A 16,140-nucleotide genomic window follows, 5' to 3' on the forward strand; every position below is an offset into this window, starting at 1 on the left:
GCAAATCTTGCCAAATTGTTAACACAGTAAGTGGCCTGTTAGCTCAGTTGGTTAGAGCGCCGTGCTAATAACGCGGATGTCGAGGGTTCGATCCCCTTACGGGCCAGAGTGTAGAGGTTTTTCCTTAATCTTACAGAAATGACAATGCATAAGAAAATCTTGCCAAATTGTTAACACAGTAAGTGGCCTGTTAGCTCAGTTGGTTAGAGCGCCGTGCTAATAACGCGGATGTCGAGGGTTCGATCCCCTTACGGGCCAGAGTGTAGAGGTTTTTCCTTAATCTTACAGAAATGACAATGCATAAGAAAATCTTGCAAAATTGTTAACACAGTAAGTGGCCTGTTAGCTCAGTTGGTTAGAGCGCCGTGCTAATAACGCGGATGTCGAGGGTTCAATCCCCTTACGGGCCAGAGTGTAGAGGTTTTTCCTTAATCTTACAGAAATGACAATGCATAAGAAAATCTTGCAAAATTGTTAACACAGTAAGTGGCCTGTTAGCTCAGTTGGTTAGAGCGCCGTGCTAATAACGCGGATGTCGAGGGTTCGATCCCTTTACGGGCCAGAGTGTAGAGGTTTTTCCTTAATCTTAGAGAAATGACAATGCATAAGAAAATTTTGCAAAATTGTTAACACAGTAAGTGGCCTGTTAGCTCAGTTGGTTAGAGCGCCGTGCTAATAACGCGGATGTCGAGGGTTCGATCCCCTTATGGGCCAGAGTGTAGAGGTTTTTCCTTAATCTTACAGAAATGACAATGCATAAGAAAATCTTGCAAAATTGTTAACACAGTAAGTGGCCTGTTAGCTCAGTTGGTTAGAGCGCCGTGCTAATAACGCGGATGTCGAGGGTTCGATCCCCTTACGGGCAAGAGTGTAGAGGTTTTTCCTTAATCTTAAAGAAATGACAATGCATAAGAAAATCTTGCAAAATTGTTAACACAGTAAGTGGCCTGTTAGCTCAGTTGGTTAGAGCGCCGTGCTAATAACGCGGATGTCGAGGGTTCGATCCCCTTACGGGCCAGAGTGTAGAGGTTTTTCCTTAATTTTACAGAAATGACAATGCATAAGAAAATCTTGCAAAATTGTTAACACAGTAAGTGGCCTGTTAGCTCAGTTGGTTAGAGCGCCGTGCTAATAACGCGGATGTCGAGGGTTCGATCCCCTTACGGGCCAGAGTGTAGAGGTTTTTCCTTAATCTTACAGAAATGACAATGCATAAGAAAATCTTGCAAAATTGTTAACACAGAAAGTGGCCTGTTAGCTCAGTTGGTTAGAGCGCCGTGCTAATAACGCGGATGTCGAGGGTTCGATCCCCTTACGGGCCAGCGTGTAGAGGTTTTTCCTTAATCTTACAGAAATGACAATGCATAAGAAAATCTTGCAAAATTGTTAACACAGAAAGTGGCCTGTTAGCTCAGTTGGTTAGAGCGCCGTGCTAATAACGCGGATGTCGAGGGTTCGATCCCCTTACGGGCCAGAGTGTAGAGGTTTTTCCTTAATCTTACAGAAATGACAATGCATAAGAAAATCTTGCAAAATTGTTAACACAGAAAGTGGCCTGTTAGCTCAGTTGGTTAGAGCGCCGTGCTAATAACGCGGATGTCGAGGGTTCGATCCCCTTACGGGCCAGAGTGTAGAGGTTTTTCCTTAATCTTAGAGAAATGACAATGCATAAGAAAATCTTGCAAAATTGTTAACACAGTAAGTGGCCTGTTAGCTCAGTTGGTTAGAGCGCCGTGCTAATAACGCGGATGTCGAGGGTTCGATCCCCTTACGGGCCAGAGTGTAGAGGTTTTTCCTTAATCTTACAGAAATGACAATGCATAAGAAAATCTTGCAAAATTGTTAACACAGTAAGTGGCCTGTTAGCTCAGTTGGTTAGAGCGCCGTGCTAATAATGCGGATGTCGAGGGTTCGATCCCCTTACGGGCCAGAGTGTAGAGGTTTTTCCTTAATCTTACAGAAATGACAATGCATAAGAAAATCTTGCAAAATTGTTAACACAGAAAGTGGCCTGTTAGCTCAGTTGGTTAGAGCGCCGTGCTAATAACGCGGATGTCGAGGGTTCGATCCCCTTACGGGCCAGAGTGTAGAGGCTTTTCCTTAATCTTACAGAAATGACAATGCATAAGAAAATCTTGCAAAATTGTTAACACAGTAAGTGGCCTGTTAGCTCAGTTGGTTAGAGCGCCGTGCTAATAACGCGGATGTCGAGGGCTCGATCCCCTTACGGGCCAGAGTGTAGAGGCTTTTCCTTAATCTTACAGAAATGACAATGCATAAGAAAATCTTGCAAAATTGTTAACACAGTAAGTGGCCTGTTAGCTCAGTTGGTTAGAGCGCCGTGCTAATAACGCGGATGTCGAGGGTTCGATCCCCTTACGGGCCAGAGTGTAGAGGTTTTTCCTTAATCTTACAGAAATGACAATGCATAAGAAAATCTTGCAAAATTGTTAACACAGTAAGTGGCCTGTTAGCTCAGTTGGTTAGAGCGCCGTGCTAATAACGCGGATGTCGAGGGTTCGATCCCCTTACGGGCCAGAGTGTAGAGGTTTTTCCTTAATCTTACAGAAATGACAATGCATAAGAAAATCTTGCAAAATTGTTAACACAGTAAGTGGCCTGTTAGCTCAGTTGGTTAGAGCGCCGTGCTAATAACGCGGATGTCGAGGGTTCGATCCCCTTACGGGCCAGAGTGTAGAGGTTTTTCCTTAATCTTACAGAAATGACAATGCATAAGAAAATCTTGCAAAATTGTTAACACAGAAAGTGGCCTGTTAGCTCAGTTGGTTAGAGCGCCGTGCTAATAACGCGGATGTCGAGGGTTCGATCCCCTTACGGGCCAGAGTGTAGAGGCTTTTCCTTAATCTTACAGAAATGACAATACATAAGAAAATCTTGCAAAATTGTTAACACAGTAAGTGGCCTGTTAGCTCAGTTGGTTAGAGCGCCGTGCTAATAACGCGGATGTCGAGGGTTCGATCCCTTTACGGGCCAGAGTGTAGAGGTTTTTCCTTAATCTTACAGAAATGACAATGCATAAGAAAATCTTGCAAAATTGTTAACACAGTAAGTGGCCTGTTAGCTCAGTTGGTTAGAGCGCCGTGCTAATAACGCGGATGTCGAGGGTTCGATCCCCCTACGGGCCAGAGTGTAGAGGTTTTTCCTTAATCTTACAGAAATGACAATGCATAAGAAAATCTTGCAAAATTGTTAACACAGTAAGTGGCCTGTTAGCTCAGTTGGTTAGAGCGCCGTGCTAATAACGCGGATGTCGAGGGTTCGATCCCCTTACGGGCCAGAGTGTAGAGGTTTTTCCTTAATCTTACAGAAATGACAATGCATAAGAAAATCTTGCAAAATTGTTAACACAGTAAGTGGCCTGTTAGCTCAGTTGGTTAGAGCGCCGTGCTAATAACGCGGATGTCGAGGGTTCGATCCCCTTACGGGCCAGAGTGTAGAGGTTTTTCCTTAATCTCACAGAAATGACAATGCATAAGAAAATCTTGCAAAATTGTTAACACAGTAAGTGGCCTGTTAGCTCAGTTGGTTAGAGCGCTGTGCTAATAACGCGGATGTCGAGGGTTCGATCCCCTTACGGGCCAGAGTGTAGAGGTTTTTCCTTAATCTCACAGAAATGACAATGCATAAGAAAATCTTGCAAAATTGTTAACACAGTAAGTGGCCTGTTAGCTCAGTTGGTTAGAGCGCCGTGCTAATAACGCGGATGTCGAGGGTTCGATCCCCTTACGGGCCAGAGTGTAGAGGTTTTTCCTTAATCTTAGAGAAATGACAATGCATAAGAAAATCTTGCAAAATTGTTAACACAGTAAGTGGCCTGTTAGCTCAGTTGGTTAGAGCGCCGTGCTAATAACGCGGATGTCGAGGGTTCGATCCCCTTACGGGCCAGAGTGTAAAGGTTTTTCCTTAATCTTAGAGAAATGACAATGCATAAGAAAATCTTGCAAAATTGTTAACACAGAAAGTGGCCTGTTAGCTAAGTTGGTTAGAGCGCCGTGCTAATAACGCGGATGTCGAGGGTTCGATCCCCTTACGGGCCAGAGTGTAGAGGTTTTTCCTTAATCTTAGAGAAATGACAATGCATAAGAAAATCTTGCAAAATTGTTAACACAGTAAGTGGCCTGTTAGCTCAGTTGGTTAGAGCGCCGTGCTAATAACGCGGATGTCGAGGGTTCGATCCCCTTACGGGCCAGAGTGTAGAGGTTTTTCCTTAATCTTAGAGAAATGACAATGCATAAGAAAATCTTGCAAAATTGTTAACACAGTAAGTGGCCTGTTAGCTCAGTTGGTTAGAGCGCCGTGCTAATAACGCGGATGTCGAGGGTTCGATCCCCTTACGGGCCAGAGTGTAGAGGTTTTTCCTTAATCTTACAGAAATGACAATGCATAAGAAAATCTTGCAAAATTGTTAACACAGTAAGTGGCCTGTTAGCTCAGTTGGTTAGAGCGCCGTGCTAATAACGCGGATGTCGAGGGTTCGATCCCCTTACGGGCCAGAGTGTAGAGGTTTTTCCTTAATCTTACAGAAATGACAATGCATAAGAAAATCTTACAAAATTGTTAACAAAGTAAGTGGCCTGTTAGTTCAGTTGGTTAGAGCGCCGTGCTAATAACGCGGATGTCGAGGGTTCGATCCCCTTACGGGCCAGAGTGTAGAGGTTTTTCCTTAATCTTACAGAAATGACAATGCATAAGAAAATCTTGCAAAATTGTTAACACAGTAAGTGGCCTGTTAGCTCAGTTGGTTAGAGTGCCGTGCTAATAACGCGGATGTCGAGGGTTCGATCCCCTTACGGGCCAGAGTGTAGAGGTTTTTCCTTAATCTTACAGAAATGACAATGCATAAGAAAATCTTGCAAAATTGTTAACACAGTAAGTGGCCTGTTAGTTCAGTTGGTTAGAGCGCCGTGCTAATAACGCGGATGTCGAGGGTTCGATCCCCTTACGGGCCAGAGTGTAGAGGTTTTTCCTTAATCTTACAGAAATGACAATGCATAAGAAAATCTTACAAAATTGTTAACAAAGTAAGTGGCCTGTTAGTTCAGTTGGTTAGAGCGCCGTGCTAATAACGCGGATGTCGAGGGTTCGATCCCCTTACGGGCCAGAGTGTAGAGGTTTTTCCTTAATCTTACAGAAATGACAATGCATAAGAAAATCTTGCAAAATTGTTAACACAGTAAGTGGCCTGTTAGCTCAGTTGGTTAGAGCGCCGTGCTAATAACGCGGATGTCGAGGGTTCGATCCCCTTACGGGCCAGAGTGTAGAGGTTTTTCCTTACTCTTGGAGAAATGACAATGCATAAGAAATTCTGGCAAAATTGTTAACACAGTAAGTGGCCTGTTAGCTCAGTTGGTTAGAGCGCCGTGCTAATAACGCGGATGTCGAGGGTTCGATCCCGTTACGGGCCAAAGTGTAGAGGTTTTTCCTTAATCTTAGAGAAATGACAATGCATAAGAAAATCTTGCAAAATTGTTAACACAGTAAGTGGCCTGTTAGCTCAGTTGGTTAGAGCGCCGTGCTAATAACGCGGATGTCGAGGGTTTGATCCCCTTACGGGCCAAAGTGTAGAGGTTTTTCCTTACTCTTGGAGAAATGACAATGCATAAGAAATTCTTGCAAAATTGTTAACACAGTAAGTGGCCTGTTAGCTCAGTTGGTTAGAGCGCCGTGCTAATAACGCGGATGTCGAGGGTTTGATCCCCTTACGGGCCAAAGTGTAGAGGTTTTTCCTTACTCTTGGAGAAATGACAATGCATAAGAAATTCTTGCAAAATTGTTAACACAGTAAGTGGCCTGTTAGCTCAGTTGGTTAGAGCGCCGTGCTAATAACGCGGATGTCGAGGGTTCGATCCCCTTACGGGCCAAAGTGTGAAGGTTTTTCCTTACAATTAGGGAAATGACAATGCATAAGAAAATCTTGTAATTATATTTTTGTTTTTATTAGAATTATTTATAAGTAGTTTGAAATATATAGATAAGAAATTAGAATATTATAATTCTGTAACTCGATGTTTTGAGAACGGCAAAGAAAATTTTTCATGTTGATAACTTGTACTGATCTGAGTACACAGCGATGATTTTAAAGTTATTCTATTGTACTCAAAAAATTTTGCTTAATGTGGTATTTAAGAACGATAGAATAAAAAAAGAGAGAAAAAACTTTCCCTTAATAGTCTCTGAAGTTATGTATATCAAATCCCAATTTGATAAATTCTTTATCGGTGAAATAGTAAAAGTATTTAAATCGACTTCTAAACAATATAACTACTAGTATATAGGTTCCAGAAAACTGTTATAATTTGTAAATATGTTGGAGCATATTACACTAGTGTCAATTTTGAAAATAATAAAATTTTGAAGGATATGGGATATCACCCTAGAAATATATAAACCTTTTACGTGTAACGCCTGAGAAATATGAAAAATATACAGTTATTACTGAGGTTTTTGTAGTTTGGTCCCACTAAAAGTATAGAATTTACCTCTAAATTGTCCATTAGAGGCTAATGCGGTTTCTGGTGTCAGCTACTTGTCGATAAATAACATTTATAAATAAAATTGCTATCTTTGTTTCATTAAATAGGTTTATCCCACTCACTGTTTTAACGTCTATATGTTCGTTTGTAGAGTGGTCCTACACTGTTAAAAATTTGCAATGAAAAGAATTCAATTGTCTGGCAACATTTCCAGTATTTTTACCGTTTTAAAAACGGTTATATTGGCGTAAAAGATAATAACAAAGTAAGATAAAATTACGGTCGCCTGTATTTTACTGAAATACGGTTGAGGTTATATTTTTACAGAGAATTTCCTATTAAAATTACGGTTTTTACTATCAATATAGGGCAATACTGGTTTGCAATAAACTTTTTGTTTCATTTCTTTGTAGTCTATCTACCGTGGAATAACCTCCAGTTTTGGGAGGTAGCCGACATAAAGAAAAAGAACAAATGGTATTTTTCTTCTTATCCTTGTGGTACTTTACATAAATAATGTATATACCGTATGTGGGTGTGTTTCAAACATTTATTGTGTGAATACTGCTTCAATCGACGTCTGTTATTATTACAATGAATCAATTGTTATTATTGAGTGATCATTAGGACGAAGGGAAATGTAAGACTGTCTTTATTGCATAGTCATTTATCTAACCATTCCCACGCATGTGCTTGGGGGCACTCAGGTTAATGAGATCTTTGTATTTCTCTCTCTCTCTCTCTCTCTCTCTCTCTCTCTCTCTCTCTCTCTCTCTCTCTCTCTCTCTCTCTCTCTCTCTCTCTGCTCCTGTGTTTGTGTATGTATTAATTTTTTAACTTTGGAAAATGCGTTAGTTCAAAGATCAAATGAAGAGTAAAGTATAGGGAAATTAGTTTGTAGAACATACTTATTCATCTGCCCTTTGAGGCAACCTGTAAAGTGTTCATTGTATTCCACCTTTTTTTATTTATTTATTTTGTCACATCATAATTTTTATTAATAAAGATTTCGATTTAGACAATTTTATATTTTTTAATTTTAAGATAATTTTTAAAAAACAATTTTCATTAATCATATAATCTTGTTGAGCAAATTTGGGTGACCCTGTTGAAGGTCTGGCTGTCAAGTCACATACCGCTATACCCCATTCACTGAACCCTGATAACTGAAGCTTGAAAGGCAACTCCTGTCATTCTATTCTCGTGTCGGTCTGTATTTGGAAACACAAACGTATACAAAGTTAAGTAGATCAGAGTTCGTTTAGAAATTGTATCTTTAACATGAAGAAATTCAAGTTGTGAAGTTTCAGAATACGGATTTTGTAATTCTTTATTCTGCATATGGTTATTATCGGCTATTACGCATTTTTTACCTTTTACTTTTTTATCAGCATTTGTCTATTTTCTGGCTACGTAATAATACATGAAGAATGATTTAGCAATCAGTAAGTTCCTTTGCCTAAACGCTTTTCCATAAGCCCAATTTGTTGACGTAATTTGCAACAATATGCTGTATTGGGAAGTAAGTGTGAAATCCTAAAATTCTGTATCAACTGTCTGTACGGTAGGAAATACATAACAAACTTAAAGTGTGAGTTTTATACATTTTGGTAGAAAACACAAATGTGGCTCTCAAATGATTTTGTGACTATTTAACAGATTGGCTGGACATAACTGAAAGCGAATGTGGGCTACATTAGTGACAGATATATATTATCTGGTGTAAGTGAGAGTTGAACACTATTGAATGTCCAGTCTTTCATCTTATTTATATAAATTTTTCTATGTATTTATTTTCACTCCAACCGGGCTGCAACGCTGTTTTATTTGTGGTTATTTGAATAAGATCGGATGAATAGCTAAAGTTCACTTCTTTTCAGTTTTAGGCTACAGTTTTGGCTGCCATTTTAATTTTTCTGGCAGAATCAAAGAACTCTGTCCCTTGGGTTGCTGATGTTTGGCCCCTCCCATATCTCTCTCTTTCATTGATGTGACAGTAATAATGTCTAATTTACCTAATTGATGAAGTAAGTTGCTGATTTAAGGTAGGAACGGTAATGCTCTCCAACAAAAAATGGAAACCTAACTTGGTATTACGGATTCATAAATCGCATTCATGTCTCCAAGTATCTGTGCAATGTTCAAGCCCGGCTAGCTCAGTCGGTAGAGCACGAGACTCTTAATCTCGGGGTCGTGGGTTCGAGCCCCACGTTGGGCGAATAATGTTTTTGAGTGATTACAACCATTGTTAGATGAGAAATGGAGGTACATAGTTATATTGATTCTTAGTGTAAGAAGTTCCATCTGTATTTTTACGACTCCTGTTTTTCTCTAATACCCATTGTTGCAGGTATTTTTTCTTTGTATGGTCTATAAAAGAATATACAGTATATATAATGATATATCAAAGTATATATATATATATATATATATATATATATATATATATATATATATATATATATATATATATATATACATACAGTATATATATAAATTTATATATACAGACATACATTATATATATATATATATATATATATATATATATATATATATATATAAATTTATATATATATATATATATATATATATATATATATATATATATATAATTTATATATATATATATATATATATATATATATAAATTTATATATATATATATATATATATATATATATATATATAATTTATATATATATATATATATATATATATATATATATATATATATATATATATATATATATATATATATATATATGTATGTATGTATGTATATGTATATATTCCATCTACGCCTATTGACGCAAAGGGGCTCGATTGGATTTCGTCAGTCGTCTCTACCTCAAGCTTTTAAATCAATACTTCTCTTTTATCCTGTCTTACTTCACGCTTCCTAGTTCTCAGCCATTTAGGGCTTAATCTTCCAACTCTTTTAGTACCTTCTGGGGCCGAGCTACAAGTCTGGTGAACTAATCTGTCTTGGGGAGTATGAAGAGCATGCCTAAACCATTGCCATCTACCCCTCAACATAATCTCATCCACATATGGCACTCCAGTAATGTTACTTATAGTTTCATTTCTATCCTGTCCCGCCATTTAACTCCCAATATTCTTCTGAGGGCTTTTTTTTCTCAAATATACAAAATCTGTTGGATATTGTTTCATTGTCATACCACAACCCATGTCCTTACAGTAACACCGATTTCACTCAACTGATATAAAGCCTGATTTTTATATGTAATTCCAGACGGATTTCATTATATTACTTAACCAAGCTATTGTCTGATTTGTGTTTTTCTTACTTTTATCAAACTCAAATAATACCTGTATTAGAGATCATAGTTCCTAAATATTTAAAGGATTCTACCTCATTAATCCTTTCTCCTTCCTGTGATATTTCCTTTTCTATTGCATATTTTGTTCGCACCATCTCTGTCTGTCTTCTGTTTTTATTAAACACAACTTACTCTTAAAAATTCATGCATTCCGGTAATCAAGCATTGCAAATTCTTTTGTGTTCTGCTAACAATTACAGCATCATCAGCATACTTTATGTCAGCTAATTTCCTATTACCAATCCAGTAATAATTACAGCATCATCAGCATACTCTATGTCAGCTAATTTCCTATTACCAGTCCAGTGATAATTACAGCATCATCATCATACTCTATGTCAGCTAATTTCCTATTACCAGTCCAGTAATAATTACAGCATCATCAGCATACTCTATGTCAGCTAATTTCCTATTACCAGTCCAGTAATAATTACAGCATCATCAGCATACTCTATGTCAGCTAATTTCCTATTACCAGTCCAGTAATAATTACAGCATCATCAGCATACTCTATGTCAGCTAATTTCCTATTACCAGTCCAGTAATAATTACATCATCATCATCAGCATACTCTATGTCAGCTAATTTCCTATTACCAGTCCAGTAATAATTACATCATCATCAGCATACTCTAGGTCAGCTAATTTCCTATTACCAGTCCAGTCCAATCCTTCTTCCCTATCCCCAACTGTTCTATGCATTACAAAATTCATGAGGAGGATAAACAACATAGGGGACAATACTTTCCCTGGGAGTACTCTGCTGGTCATTGGAAATTCATTTGATAGAACTTCTCTAACTTTGCAGCACTTCCTATGCTCATGAACAGACATTTAAGAGGAACTCCATAATAACGTAGGACTCTCCACAAAATTGGCTGGTGCATACTCTCTAAGGTTTTTCATAGTCAACAAATGCCATCAAAAGTGGATTTATATATTCTACACATTGCTGTACATGTCTTAAAATGATAATTTGGTAATTACAACTTCAATTTTTTCGAAATCCAACTTCTCATATCTCGGCTTTTCATCAATCTTTCTCTCCAGTGTCTAGAATAAGCATGCTATATATTATCACGACAACTGACTCAAGTGTGATGCCTTTAATTATTAGGTCTCCCTTTTTTGCCATTTTTACCAACATTCCTACCTCTCACTCATCAGGTTTTGCCTCTTCACGCCACATTCTACAAAATGTTCTTGTAAGTATTCGGGGGGGGGGGGGGGTCCACTTCATTTTCGGCCAATATCATCTCGCAGTTATTCAATCGTATCCAGAGGCTTTCCATATGTGATTTTTTAAGGAAAGCTTCGACTTCAAACACATTGAATTCATTCATGGATGGACACATCAAGTTCTTCCTCCGCTTCAGGTATATCAATCAAATTATTCCCTTCATATCTCCTGTTCATGACCTCACTAAATTGTTCCATTCAACGTTGCCTTCATCTTCTGTTGTTATAACAGATACATCTCTCTTTTTGATGGGTATATGCTTCTTCTTCTTTGCCCCCGTAGGGGTTTCATTAATAATTCTATGAACAATTCTTGCACCATAGCCACTCCCTGAATTCATTGTTTTATCAGCCTCTTCTACTTTCCTGTGTAAATATTCTCTCCGGTCATTCCTGACTTTTCTTTTGACCTCGCTGTTAGTACTGGAATACTTAGCATGCTGTAACCTTGTAATTTTCATTACTCCCTCGAAAGTTTTCAACTATCATTTTCTGTCTTTGTCTCCGTTTTATTGCCCTTTCCTTGCAACTGACTGATATGTGTTCTTAATATCACACCATGCTTTATTAATTGTCTGTTCTTCATCTCTTAAAGTCTCTAAGACTGCAAATCGATACCTACATTCAACTGCAAATTTTTCTCTGTGCTCATCTTCTAGAATTTTAGTTGTATCAAACCTAGGTATTATATCTACTTTTCTGTTTGGTGCTTTTAGTTTTAATTTCAGTGTGGCAATGAGGACCTGGTGATCACTACCAATATATGCACCGCTATAACTTCTTACATTTCTCAGAGTTTTCCTTCGCTCGCTTAAAATAGACATGTATATAATTTTGTATAAGATTATATAATTACGGTGGAATGTTGGAATAACTACTAAGAGGATATTGGCCGAAAATGAAATGACTCCCAGAATACTTACAAGGTTATTTTGTAGAATGAGGCGTAAAGAGGCAAAACCTGATGAATGGGGGCTAGAAGTGTTGGTGAAAAAAGCGATATAACGGAGATTTGACTGTTTGCAATAATTACAATAATTACAGAGGTATAGTAGGGTGAGGCAATTTTGGACACCTTTTTAGTAACCTTTGTACAAAATCTATATTAATAATTTATGACCAAATACCAAACATGTTTTCAAGAAGGGGAGGTCTCATCTATAAAAATGGCTTGTTTCATAATCATCAAAGAATTAGAAATTCTCGTATTACAGTAATAAAAAAAAATATCTCAGAGGTGAGGCAATTTTGGACACGTCTGTATCTCCGTCAAGCGCCAACGCTCAGTTGGGCAAACTATGACAATTTGTGGTCCCTATCAATATAAATATGCTAGAAAAAAATTATAGACTTACATAATTTTTGTGTCCGTAATCCAAGATTGTCCAAATTTGCCTCGCCAAGAAAAAACTGAGAAGTTTGCCTGTCCAATTTTGCCTGACCATGGTTTGAAAACTGTCCAATTTTGCCTTACTATATGAATATGTAAATCAAACTTTGTATTCGAGCACACAAATATACTTTTATGTATAAATATGCATATATGTAATCATAAAAATTCAAAATAAGACATAAGGGGTGCAGTAAAAGGGGTGTCTGCCCAAGGTGACACCCTAAAAGTGAGTGACACCCCGAGAGTTACATTAAAAAAAAAAAAAAAGGTTTCTTTGTAGCTCGATGGTTATGATATGATTTTCAAAGTTATTTAATACTGGGGACACTTTTAAAGCTGTTGACACTCAGGGGGTGAAACCTTGAAAAAGATTGACCAAAACATGGTAACATTCTTGAGAGGGGTGTCAACCCAAATGCTAGAAATATCTAGAAATAACTGCTATATACATTGCTCCTAAAATAATTCACATATTCAAATGAAAATTTCAGGAATTGAAATAGAATCACTGTTCCTGCTAATTTCCATGTTGATAACTGTCATGTTACCTTTTTGATATGGTGTTAAATGGAGCAACATTAGAGTGAACAGCATGATGGGTACATCAAGGAGGGGCAAAGCTGATCCCATAAACAATATTCGTCCTAAGTTGTACCTATCCATTTTATTCTTATCATTGTTACCTCATACTATGAACGAGCCATCAAAGAGATACTTTTACCTACTAAAGAAAGGGATACAATCGAAGATTTAAGAAAAATAGATGAAATGAAGAAAAATAAAAGGAAAAACACGAATAGAGATAGAAACATGACAAATCATGGGTAATAAATAGTGATAATTGAACTGCTAGGATAGTCCCGATAGTGAATGATAAGGATTTATTTATACCTAAAATAAAAGAAATAAAAAAGAAATTTGAATTATTTTGGAAGATATTAAGGATCGTCCATTATTTTGCATTGGTACAGCAACAAAGGGGTTTTTAGAGGAAGAAGGAGGCTAAGTGACTCGCCTTGAGCTAGATGCTTAAAGCCACTGCCCACATATCATCATCATCATCTCCTCCCACGCCTATTGACGTAAAGGGCCTCAATTAGATTTCGCTAGTCTCTATCTTCAGCTTTTAATTCAATACTTCTCGAATCACAATATCCTACTTCATGCTTTATAGTCCTGAGTCTTCCAACTCTTCTAGTGCCTTGTGGAGGCCAGTTTAATGTTTTGTGAACTAATGTCTCTTAGGGAGAACAAAGAGCATCCCCAAACCATCTCCATCTACCCCTAACCATGATCTCATCCACATGTGGCGCTCGAGTAATCTCTCTTAGTTTCATTTCTAATCCTGTCCTGTCATTTAACACCCAATATTCTTCTGAGGGCTTTGTTCTCAAATCTACAAAATGAGTTTCATTAATATACCAAGATTCACGACCATACAGTAACACCGATCTCACTAAACTGGTATATAGCCTAATTATTATATGTAATTTTAGGCGACCTGATTTCCAAATTTGACTTAACCTAGCCATCCTCTGATTTGCTTTTTTCAATCTTTCATTAAACTCAAATTCTAAAGCTCCTATATTAGATATAGTTCCTAAATATTTGAATAATGTTACCTCATTAATCCTTCCAAAGATATTTCATCTTCCATTGCATATTCCGTTCTCATCATCTGTCTTTCTTCTATTTATCTCGAGCCCAACCTCATGTGATTTTTCATGCACTCTTTGACCTCTTGTTTTGAGGCTCCTTACTTTTAGCATTAGAGGGTCTTTGATCTCTATTTTGAGGATCCTTACGTTTAGCATTAGAGGGTCTTTGACCTCTATTTTGAGGGTCCTTACTTTTACCATTAGAGGGTCTTTGACCTCTATTTTGAGGCTCCTTAGTTTAGCATTAGAGGGTCTTTAACCTCTATTTTGAGGCTCCTTACTTTGAGCATTAGAGGCTCTTTGACCTCTATTTTGAGACTGCTCACTTTTAGCATTAGAGTCTCTTTGACCTCTATTTTGAGGCTCCTTACTTTTAGTATTAGAGGCTCTTTGACCTCTTATTTTAAGGGTCCTTGCTTTTAGCATTAGAGGCTCTTTGACCTCTATTTTGAGACTCCATTTAGCATTAGAGGGTCTTTGACCTCTATTTTGAGGGTCCTTACTTTTAGCATTAGAGGGTCATTGACCTCTATTTTGAGGCTCCTTGCGTTTAGCATTAGATGGTCTTTGACCTCTGTTTTGATGTTCCTTACTTTTAGCATTAGAGGCTCCTTAGGTTTAGCATTAGAGGGTATTTGACCTCTATTTTTAGGCTCCTTACTTTTAGCATTAGAGGGTCTTTGACCTCTATTTTGAGGCTGCTCACTTCTAGCATTAGAGTCTCTTTGACCTCTATTTTGAGGCTCTTTACTTTTAGCATTAGAGGCTCTTTGACCTATTTTGAGGCTCCTTACTTTTAGCGTTAGAGGCTCTTTAACCTCTATTTTGAGGCTCCTTACTGTTAGCATTAGAGGGTCTTTGACTTCGATTTTGAGGTGCAGTATCTCCTGCATTAGAGGTTCTTTGACCTCTATTTTGAGGCTCCTTACTTTTAGCATTAGAGGCTCTTTGACCTTAATTTTGAGGCTCCTTACTTTTAGCATTAGAGGCTCTTTGACCTCTATTTTTATGCTCCATACTTTAAGCATTAGAGGGTCTTTGACCTCTATTTTGAGGCTTCTTACGTTTAGCATTAGAGGCTCTTTGACCTCTATTTTGAGGCTCCTTACTTTTAGCATTAGAGGCTCTTTGACCTCTATTTTGAGGCTTCTTACGTTTAGCATTAGAGGGTCTTTGACCTCTGTTTTGAGGCTCCTTACTTTTAGTATTAGAGGTTCTTTGACCTGTATTTTGAGGCTCCTTACTTTTAGCATTAGAGGATCTTTGACCTTTATTTTGAGGCTCCTTACTTTTAACATTAGAGGCTCTTTGACCTCTGTTTTAAGGCTCCTTACTTTTAGCATTAGAGGTTCTTTGACCTCTATTTTGAGGTGCTATACTCTAGCATTAGAGTTTCCTTGACCTTTATTTTAATGCCCTTACCTCTAACATTAAAAGCTCTTTGACCTTTATTTTTGGGTGCTTTATTTCTAGCACTAGAGGCTCTTTGAGACCTCTGTTTTAAGGCGACTAACTGGTAATAGTAGAGGCTATTTGACCTCAGTTTTTAGGTGACTTACCTCTATGATTAAAGGTTATTTTTTTATACTTCTTCATATAAAGGCTTTCCTTCTCTAGTCTCTTCTGTCTTTTATAGTTTTTCAAGATCTTTGCTTAGTTCGCCAGTCTCCTTCGAGATTTCAAGAGACATTTCAGTGCTGTTTGTCCTCGGTTCGCAGATTCCTCGGAGAAATCGATGGCTCTCATGTCTTTACCTATAAGGGCGATGGGTAAAGACATGGATGCCATTGTTTTCTCGGCTTACACTATACGCCATCATACTAAAGTCAACGAAGAGCAACACAATATATATACCAATGCCGTCCTGATATGTTCTATCTTCAATGCCGAATTTTGAAGAAACACACGTCGCTCACCTCTTTGCACCAATGCAATCCAATTATAGGAAATCGTCGCTAAACCGCAAGCAAATTATCCTTCAAGGCGCTTACATTATGATCTTCAAAGCTCGCC

At 37.8% G+C, this 16,140-nt stretch overlaps 10 non-coding genes across 10 annotated transcripts; all 10 read left to right on the forward strand.

Annotated features, from left to right (window-relative positions):
- The first annotated feature begins 2,768 nt into the window (after positions 1–2,768).
- Positions 2,769–2,842, forward strand: TRNAI-AAU (transfer RNA isoleucine (anticodon AAU)). Its single transcript has one exon. It is a non-coding gene; the product is annotated as a tRNA-Ile (tRNA).
- A 382-nt stretch (positions 2,843–3,224) lies between these two features.
- On the forward strand, positions 3,225–3,298 carry TRNAI-AAU (transfer RNA isoleucine (anticodon AAU)). The gene has a single exon. It is a non-coding gene; the product is annotated as a tRNA-Ile (tRNA).
- A 78-nt stretch (positions 3,299–3,376) lies between these two features.
- Positions 3,377–3,450, forward strand: TRNAI-AAU (transfer RNA isoleucine (anticodon AAU)). Its single transcript has one exon. It is a non-coding gene; the product is annotated as a tRNA-Ile (tRNA).
- A 230-nt stretch (positions 3,451–3,680) lies between these two features.
- Positions 3,681–3,754, forward strand: TRNAI-AAU (transfer RNA isoleucine (anticodon AAU)). Its single transcript has one exon. It is a non-coding gene; the product is annotated as a tRNA-Ile (tRNA).
- Positions 3,755–3,832: 78 nt separating this feature from the next.
- On the forward strand, positions 3,833–3,906 carry TRNAI-AAU (transfer RNA isoleucine (anticodon AAU)). The gene has a single exon. It is a non-coding gene; the product is annotated as a tRNA-Ile (tRNA).
- A 230-nt stretch (positions 3,907–4,136) lies between these two features.
- On the forward strand, positions 4,137–4,210 carry TRNAI-AAU (transfer RNA isoleucine (anticodon AAU)). The gene has a single exon. It is a non-coding gene; the product is annotated as a tRNA-Ile (tRNA).
- Positions 4,211–4,288: 78 nt separating this feature from the next.
- Positions 4,289–4,362, forward strand: TRNAI-AAU (transfer RNA isoleucine (anticodon AAU)). Its single transcript has one exon. It is a non-coding gene; the product is annotated as a tRNA-Ile (tRNA).
- A 78-nt stretch (positions 4,363–4,440) lies between these two features.
- On the forward strand, positions 4,441–4,514 carry TRNAI-AAU (transfer RNA isoleucine (anticodon AAU)). The gene has a single exon. It is a non-coding gene; the product is annotated as a tRNA-Ile (tRNA).
- A 686-nt stretch (positions 4,515–5,200) lies between these two features.
- Positions 5,201–5,274, forward strand: TRNAI-AAU (transfer RNA isoleucine (anticodon AAU)). Its single transcript has one exon. It is a non-coding gene; the product is annotated as a tRNA-Ile (tRNA).
- Positions 5,275–5,808: 534 nt separating this feature from the next.
- On the forward strand, positions 5,809–5,882 carry TRNAI-AAU (transfer RNA isoleucine (anticodon AAU)). The gene has a single exon. It is a non-coding gene; the product is annotated as a tRNA-Ile (tRNA).
- Positions 5,883–16,140: the final 10,258 nt, after the last annotated feature.

This window comes from Palaemon carinicauda, chromosome 30 (genome assembly GCF_036898095.1).
Source record: "Palaemon carinicauda isolate YSFRI2023 chromosome 30, ASM3689809v2, whole genome shotgun sequence".
Lineage (NCBI taxonomy): Eukaryota > Metazoa > Arthropoda > Malacostraca > Decapoda > Palaemonidae > Palaemon > Palaemon carinicauda.